The sequence below is a fragment of the Aplidium turbinatum genome, chromosome 2 (assembly GCF_918807975.1).
Source record: "Aplidium turbinatum chromosome 2, kaAplTurb1.1, whole genome shotgun sequence".
Lineage (NCBI taxonomy): Eukaryota > Metazoa > Chordata > Ascidiacea > Aplousobranchia > Polyclinidae > Aplidium > Aplidium turbinatum.
Genome location: NC_137473.1, coordinates 42,649,326 through 42,658,535, shown reverse-complemented (window position 1 = coordinate 42,658,535; position 9,210 = coordinate 42,649,326).

The following is a 9,210-nucleotide window of genomic DNA, read 5'->3' as shown; positions in this document are numbered from 1 at the left end:
GCAAACTGCTCTGCTGAAGAGGGGAGTAGCAGCGACACTGAAGTGGATGGTGGTAGAGCCACGGAGGACTTTTTTGCACCACTTTACGCAAAAACCAAGAAAAGAAAGCAATGCGCGTTGAATCTGTTACAGGAGTATTTGGAAGCGGACCCTGAGTCCAAGTTAAGCGGACCGATGAAAAAACTGTTTTAAAAACATAACACTCACATTCCGTCAAGTGCTGCAGTGGAAATATTGTTTTCATTGCAGCACTTGTTCATCACCAGACTTTATTCGTCCATCCCCGACGCCGACACACGCCCCATCGGCCTGACACTACCAAGACAGGCATGGGTGCGCCTCAACCGTCTCCGTACGGGCGTTGGGCTTTTCCGCTCAACCATGCACCAATGGGAAATGGCCTCTTCCTCCTCCTGTGAATATGGTGCCGAGGAACAGACCGCAGACAACATCATTGACTGATTGAATCTTTATTCTCGGACTGGGAAATCTTCTTGCAGAGCTTAATCTTGGCAGTTTCGCGTACTTGTAGTCTAAAGACTTTAAATCACTGACGCAGGCCGGTCACGGAGACTGATAGAGTGAAGTTTCCGATTGTTGAAGTCTTGTTGCCGGAGAATTATTCCTACGTGCGTTGCTCAAGCGCACGCCCTGGGAGTCGAACCAGTACTGTTGATCTTGAAGCTTCTTCGTTCCAGAAGTGACGCGCCAACCAGTTGAACTATCGCGGCGGACATCATCAATGACTGTACTATCTTCAAGCCACCTAACGGAGTGGAAAATCTGCGTGTCATGGATGATGAAACCAAAGACCGGCTGCTCTTTAGTAGCCTTCCAGTGTAGTCCGGGAACATCGTGAATCTGGGGCGGTAAAATGATAGACCCACGGCCCCAGTGGCTCACACGACGACGACGATTGGGCAAGGACATTTTAAAGCCCAAAAGGGCAGGCCTAAGTGATGAGCACTTTGAAATGCTCGTATTTCTCAAAGGAAATAAACATATAAACCAGTGAGTAATTTTTTTTAAATAAAACATTGTTGGTTTCATACTTGTGCTGTTAGGTTAGCATGGATGGCTCTAACACTATATATCAAACATTGCGGTTAAACTGGACTTGCATGCAGAGCTGTTCAGGTGCAGAACTTCATGTTCAGATTTGTGAGTAACTGAAAGTAACTAGTAACGGCAACTAGTTACTTTTTAAAATCGGTAACTGTAACGGTAACTCAGTTACTATTTTGGCCAAGTAACTGTAACTCAGTTAGCCTACTTTTGAAAGTAACTTCGCCCACCTTTGAACATGTGTGATATAAGTAATCATTTTATTTTTTGTTCTAAAGGGGTAAGGTTTTATATGTGATTTTCTTGTAACAGATTGGGTTTGTTAAATAAAATAGTGTGAGTTGCTTTTTAGTGTGCTAATGCAAAAACAAAATTGAAAAAGTTTAATATTTGCCAAGTCTTTAATAAATTTCGATATATACACCATCTCCAGAAACATAGAAGATTTTCCTCGGGATTTTCCTTTGATCATTACTCGACAAACAGGTAAGAAGTAGTGCTAATCGTTAATTTGAGCGTGTTTGTTTTAAATAACTGAATAAGGAGACAGAACGACTATAGGGGGTGAATTGGCCAACAACTTGTAAAATTTTGAAACTGCTCAAATTTCGGCACAAGATAGTCAGACCAGTTGATCAGTCTAGCATCAGCTGCAATTCACTGTTTTTAACACCACACAGTGTACGGATCTATAGCGCACCCAGCATGGGGCTAAGGGGGCTCAAGCCCCCCAAACCCGCCACCAAAAATGAAGTTTTTATATGTTTCCCATTTATACCTTTTGCCTACAGGTTAGATATGAATAAGTACCGGAGGAATAAGTAAAATTGTGACATCGTAGATACAGGGTCATCAATAAATTAACGTTACAACTGTATTTAACAAAGGCTAGACAATTTTTGAGTAATAAACGTATAATCATTGTCAAATAAATAAATATTTAGGATAAACAAGTTTTGGTATAGGTGACGGTTCCCTTTCGGCGCGGTTGTTGATTTTAGGATTTTGTTTTAGCTAATGAATATGGCCTCTTTGAAACGTAATTGTACCGCGTCATTTTCTCTTCCAATAATTTTAAATTCAAAGTCTGCTTGGCATTGTTGTTGGTGATCAAATACCGAACTTTTATCCGAGCTGAGATGTTCTTTGAGGCGGGAATGGAGTGGGCGAATCGTGCTGCCTATGTAGCTTTTCTTGCATTTTTTACATATAATCTTATAGACACAGTTCTTGGTGTTGCACATGTTGTCGTTCCGTAGTTGGCAGTTTTGCATCCGGCAGGGTTCGGGTTTTTGTGGTTTTTTAAGTGCGTTTCGGAGGGTTCGGGAGCGCCGAAAGAGGCGGACTGGTAAGTCCAGGTCTTTGAAGATTTTCTTTGTTTTACGGTCCGCGTCGTCGCTCATATAAGGAAATTCGAAATGTATTGGGTTGTATGATGTCTGAGGGGAGGGTTGTTTGCTTTGTCGGTGTCGTCGTCGTCTGGGTGGTTGTTTAAGGAAGTCTTTGGGGTATCTGTTTTCCCTGATTGTCTTTTCGAATTCAGTCAGGTGTGGTGCTGCTTTATTGGGTGAAGAACATCTATCCCTTCTTCTCTGTATTTCGTTTAAGAGTATGGTCTTCTTAGTGCTTGTGGGTAGGGCCGAGTCGAAGTGTGGGAGTAATTTTGCCTTTGCTTTTTTCTGGTAGAACTCGTGGTGGACTGTGCCGTCTTTGTCGATTTTTATGGTGAAGTCCAGAAGTGAGATGGTGTTGTCTGCTGTTGGTAATTCTATTTCAAAGTTGATGGCTGGGTGCGCTTGGTTGAGAGCATTTTGGATAGCTAAGGCTTCCTTATTGTTGAAAAAAAAATAAACAAGTTTTACTCAGTGTGTCCGCCATTTGCGTCAATAACAAGTCGGAGACGCTTCGAAAAAGACTTGCAAGAGTCACGAATAACTCTTTGAAGTATTTTGGTCCATTCTTTTTTCAGATTAGCCTTCACCGCTTCCAAACTTTGGTGGTGTTTAGTCGAAACGTTGCTCTCCAGGTAAGAACAGATGCCAAAGTCTAGGGGTTTCAGGTATGGGGATGAAGGAGGCCATTCTTCCTTGGAAATGAAGAACGGCACATTGGCTGAAAGCCAGTTTTGCGCTCTCTTAGCTTCATGTGAAGGGGCAGAATCTTGTTGGAATGATCAATTACATTTTGAAGTGTTTTTGCCCAAGGCAGCAATGAACCCTCAAGAATATCATTTCGGTAGTCTTCTTGGTTCAATTTCACTCCTTGATTCACAAAATCAATAGACTTTTTCCTGATTCGATGACTGTGGCTCACACCATCACTGATGCCGCCACTTGTCTCCGAGTGACGTGCCGGGGTTCCAAGTCACCATTTCTTGACCATAGACGATCATTCTGACTGTTAAAATGATGCTGGACATCAAATTTCTGCTCATCGCAAAACACAAGGTTTGGCAGCGTGCCCCCTCCTTCAATGCGTGAGAGCAGAATTCTGGCTCTGGAAAGACGTTTCACAATGGTATCGGCAGTTAGCAACTGTTTCTTCATGTGTTTAAATGGGCTCATCTTCAAATCCTTCTTGAGAACTGTGAACATGGTTCCATAAGCCACGTTCTCCTCGATTTTTGACATTTCCAGTTTTCTTTGTGCTTGTTGAGAGTTCTTCAGACCAACATTCTGTTAATTTTGAAGTACTTGCAAATATCACTCCTTAACTTGCCCGATTTGAAGAGCTCTACAATAGCCATTCTTTTATTCAAATTTTCATTCATGGCCTATAAAATTTAGGCCTAAAAATATAAAATTAACAAATATTCAATTTAGTAACATTGCAACGCTAAATATTGATGATACAGTTGTTTGAAGTTTTAACGTTAATTATTATTGATGAGTGATGGCCCTGTTTTGACTGTGCGATCATAAGTGATGGTTCGCTCTGCCTCGCAGTAAAATATTTAAATCAATATTTTTCCAAAAGAACTTGAACGCTCCGCTGGATCCCTGGCACAGGTATCGGCAACCAATGGATTATGGGCCGTGAGTGCCTTTAAACTTATTAATCAAAGGGATGGGCATAGGCCTATTGTCACTGTCACTATTGTCGCAAATCAGTATGCCAACATTTCTGAATTAGCCCCCCCCTAAATTTTTTTCTGGGTGCGCTACTGGTACGGATTGCAGTTCCTGGTCATGTGAAAGCTGTTTTGGAGTCAATCGTTGTTATAAATAGGAAGATGCCCAATTCACCCCCATTAGAATCTGCTTTAAAACAACGACTATCAAACTTTATAACGGAAATTTTTCATTAAAAAATGTGCGAGATCATAAACCAACGTTTTTAAGATGAGGCCTCTTGTGCATAGCCTACTACTGAAAAACTCTGCATGAAATCATTTGGAATGACATAGCGTACATAAGGTAGCATGCTGCAAAAAAAAATTGCCAACTCACCCCCTCTTACCCTAAAAAAATGAGTTTTGAGAGAAAACGATGTCATTATATTGAACAGGACATCATTTTTAAAACTTTGGCAATCTCGCTAGAAAATGTCTGTCTGCGGGCCAGAGTCAGTGAAAGTCTGTTAATTTGAGTAGACTCAGCTACTTGATATCTCTTCAAATCTCTGTGCAAGTGTGCATAGCTAAGTTCATATGCACTATGCAGGCCTTGCCAATTTACGAACTTAAATAATGACTGAAGGCGGATGTCATTTTGATTTTGAACGAGCTAAATATACTATATCTTTTAAAATGATAGTTTTGGCAATCCAAACTGCCATAACGTGATAATTGAATTTCAAATGACGGCAAAACTCGTACGCTAGTTTCATGTTTATAAAAAAATGATGTTCCCTTTTACCAGTGTTGCCAGATGCTTTTTAGATTTCCAGCACAAGTGCCAATTTCTAGTACGGTATTTTATTTTATGTGGATTTGCAAAGTTTGTTCATCATAGGTTTCTACAGATTGCTATCAAAGGTGACAGATCAGCCTCCAGATAAATTCAAAGCTTGCAAGTTGGTATTGTCAGTCCCAGAAACACCTGTTATTTGGCTATTTCGTCACTTGAAGGTTTGATACATTTGAGCGCTACTTCATAAAAACAATCTTAGAAGATAGTTATCATGTTGAGTACTTGAGCAAACAGTTGAGTTTATTTATGACCACTACAATAACAAAAGCAATAGCCTATATTGTGGCGGAATGTAGAAAATATTTAAAGGGAATGTATAGTTGCAAACAAAATTGTTATACAGTAATTGCATGCTTAATTTGATAGCATTGTATTTTTTTGCAATTACCCTTCTGGTGGGTAAATTTAGAGTTACAGCATCCAGCGTAGTTCACTTGCTTCAGAATTTTTGTTTTTGAAAGTTTGCTTAGTTTTGTTATATCTGGTAACTCTGACATAATCAAGTCAGAGTGATTGCGAATAAATCACATGACAATAGTACAATGTTGCCAGATAATGATTTTTAGATCTTACATTTTTAAATTGCATGTAATTTGGCGTACTGCCATGAAACCAATCTCCCGGACACGTTAATGACAAAAATTAAAATGATGTGTAAAGATTGAATCAGTAGATATAAATTTTTGGCATCTGGGCCTCAATCAATACCATGATTACGTTTTTTGCAAATTTTCTGTTTTTGTAGACATTAGACAAATGTTATCAAAGCTTCATGGAATAAAACACTCTAATCCTGATAATTTTACACGCTTACACGCCTGGCTGCATGCAGGCTTCAATCGCTTATTTAGACCAGCAAATGCTTTTTAATATTCTCTTATTTTGGGAACACAAACAACTTATGAATTTTTTCCCAATTCAATTTTGGAAAAATTCAAGAAATAGTTTCGATGGATTACCATTGGCATTAGCCAATTGCTTCAAACAGGCAAAATTGTCCGGCAATATTTTTGCTGTTATCGGTTTCGTGTGTTATGTAAGTTTAGTTTTTTGTATGTTACCTTGTTACAATGTAACAATGTAGCCTAACCTTCTTAGAAGCAATGGTTTTTATGCAACAATAACTTTTTAATCTCCATAATATACACTTCTCTGTATCGTCTCAAATCACTGAAGTTTTCATCTTTTTGTTTTTATTATACAATGTTGTTGTATTGTTTACTGTTTTATTTGCAAAAAATAAAATGATAAGTTAATTCAATGTGGATTACTGTGTGGCAACCATTCCGATAAAAATCGTCCGCCCCTTTAGCTCAGTGGTTACGCGCCTGGCTCAAGATCAAGCGGCGCTGGTTCGACTCTCGGGGTTTGCGCTTGAGCAACGCATTCAGGACTGTTCTCCATTCAGCGGCACCTAGTGAATAGAATAATTCCCCGGCAACAACACTTTCACAATCGGAATACTTCACTCTGCCAATCTCCGTAACCGGCCTAGCCACAAAAGCCTTTACAAGTATGCGAAACTACCAGGAATAACGTATCCACGCTTTGTCAGTCCGAGGATAAAGATTCAAAACCAAGCAACCAAATAAAACTACAAGAAACATCTGGCAATCCTGCAATAAAACATTTTTACAAATGACAAAGTTCAGAAACAAATAACAAATCAAACAACGTTCGTCACGAGTAGGGAACAGGGGTAGGGTACGTATGTAAAGTCAAGTTTTTTAGTAACTTATTGTGGTGTAGTTTTATGTAAGAGTTCTGGACAAGGAATATGTTTCAAAATCTTAATTTGGTAGGTCAATAAAAAGTAAATTTTATTTAATTGATATATCCAGTCCAAATTAAATGCTGAGAAAAACTGGGAGCTGGTATACAAGTCCCCCCCCCCTGGTAACTCATGACAAAGACAGGACTCAACCAAACATATAGGGTGAAACTACTTTACCTTTGCTTTCAATCCACATGTTTTGGTCAATTTCTCATTTGTTTTTCAAGACACTGAAAAGCGTGCCATCGATTGAGGAGTAGCGGGTGCAACCTAGTTCGTACCCTGAACAGTTCGTACCCTGAAAAGATCGAGAGAAAAAATAGAAAAAGCCGAAGTCGCTGATTGGAGTTTCCGCAAACAAACTCAAGGGTTAGGGTTAGTGGAAACTACGGAAAAATATTTGGGGAAACTGAGATCAGCGAGGGTTAGGGTTAGAACTTAGAAAGCATAGATTACTCGATGGTTAGAGTTAGGGTAAGCAATAACTGTGGTTAGCGGAAACTGCAAAACTGCGAAAGAATGTTTGCGGAAACTGCGATCAACGAGGGTTAGGGTTAGAGCATAGATTACCTTATGGTTAGAGTTAGGGTAAAGGTGAGCGGAAACTGTGGTTGGCGGAAACTGCGGAAAAATATTTGCGAAAACTGAGATCAGCGAGGGTTAAGGTTAGAGCATAGATTACTCTATGGTTAAGGTAAGGGTTAGCAGAAACTGCGGAAAAATGTTTGCGAAAACTGTGATGAGCGAGGGTTACGGTTAGGGTTAGTGGAAACTGCGATTTGCGATCTGCGGCTGCAAAATTTTATAATGTTTGCGGAAACTGCGATCAGCGGCTTCCGCTATTTTTAATTTTTTCTCTCGATCTTTTCAGGGAACGAACTGAGGGTACGAACTAGGTTGCATCCAGGAATGGCACCCTTTTGACTTAGCCCTTGATTTTTTTTATGAATATAAACAGTAATACTGCTCTAGCGAGAAGTTATTACAGCCTTTCTTTGAGCTATCGACCTGAACTGAATAGGGTGCCACCTATTTTGTCACCTGAACACTTCGTTCTCCAATTTTGTCCCCTGAAAAGATCAAGAAAAAAAATACAACAGAGCCGAAGTTGCTGATCGGAGTTGCCGAAACAGTTGACCCCACTAAGTATCTTGAAATAATAGTTGATAAACGAACCTCACTTTCTGGTTAGGACTGTTTTGATCACCCAAACCTCACTTTTGGGTTAGGGTTATTTTGATAAATCAAACCCCACTTTCGGGTTAAGTTTATTTTGATAAACCGAACTTCATTTTCAGGTTAGGGTTATTGAATTAGGATTGTAGCCCCACCTCACTTTCGGGTTAAGTTTATTTTGATAAACCAAACTTCATCTTCAGGTTAGGGTTATTGAATTAGGATTGTAGCCCCTCCAATCCATTACAAATGATCACGGGCTGCCACACTGGAATGATCTATTCACTTTCAACTAACATTTCTAGACAAAATTACAAAGAAAAAGTCACTTATTTTCTGGTGGCCCCCAAAAATTTAAGGGAAAATTTTAAAATGTTTGCAGATACTCCGATTATGAGCGACTTTGCGTTTGTTCTATTTTTTATTCAATCTTTTCATGGGACGAAGTGTTCAGGCTATGAAATAGGTCACATCCAACTGAATATTACATGTCACATTTTAACTCTTATTCTTAGTGAATGCACGTATTGTTCATGGTGGAGTTACTTGTCTGCTCATATAGCCTTCAGTCGTGCCCAATGTATTCTGAGGATTACAATGTTTTTTCATTGAGCTACAGGCCTCGAAATTCCGGCGGTCATGGCGGACATGACCTCCGGAATGACCTTGAATGTCTGCCGAAGCCGACTCATTGGTCGGTCATAAATGACCGCGCAAAATTATTGACAAAAATAAAGCTAATGCAGCAAAAATATATTTTAAATTTGAATTGTTACAATTATTGTTTAACGCGAACAAATACGGAGCTGAAACGATAATAGTACAGGCAATTGCTTTAAAGATCACATTAGAGTGGCGTGGTTAACGAGCTGATGGCAAAAGTAGCCATTTTTACATCATTTCAACGCCTTGCAATGTTGCCTTGAAATAAAGTTGTTTGAACTTTCGTCAGGATATGTATTCTAATTTTAACAATGAGGATTATTGCGTTACATTGATCGTTTGTTAAAAAGAAACGTCACAGAAAGCAAGTCTCAGCTGGGTTCCGCACGTGATTAGGCGAATGTACCGACCTTAATCACGCTGATACTGATAGAAATAGAATTTCTGCACAGAAGGGAGGGTGTTAGACTAACACTATTGTGTTAGTTAGTTAACACTAACACTATTGAGTCACTAATGCGCATTTGTCTGGACGGTCCTGACATGGAGATTAACAACCCCGCGCCGGCAGTAATCGCTTGGCGCAACGATTCTATAACGCGAAAACCACGGAATAAGTGA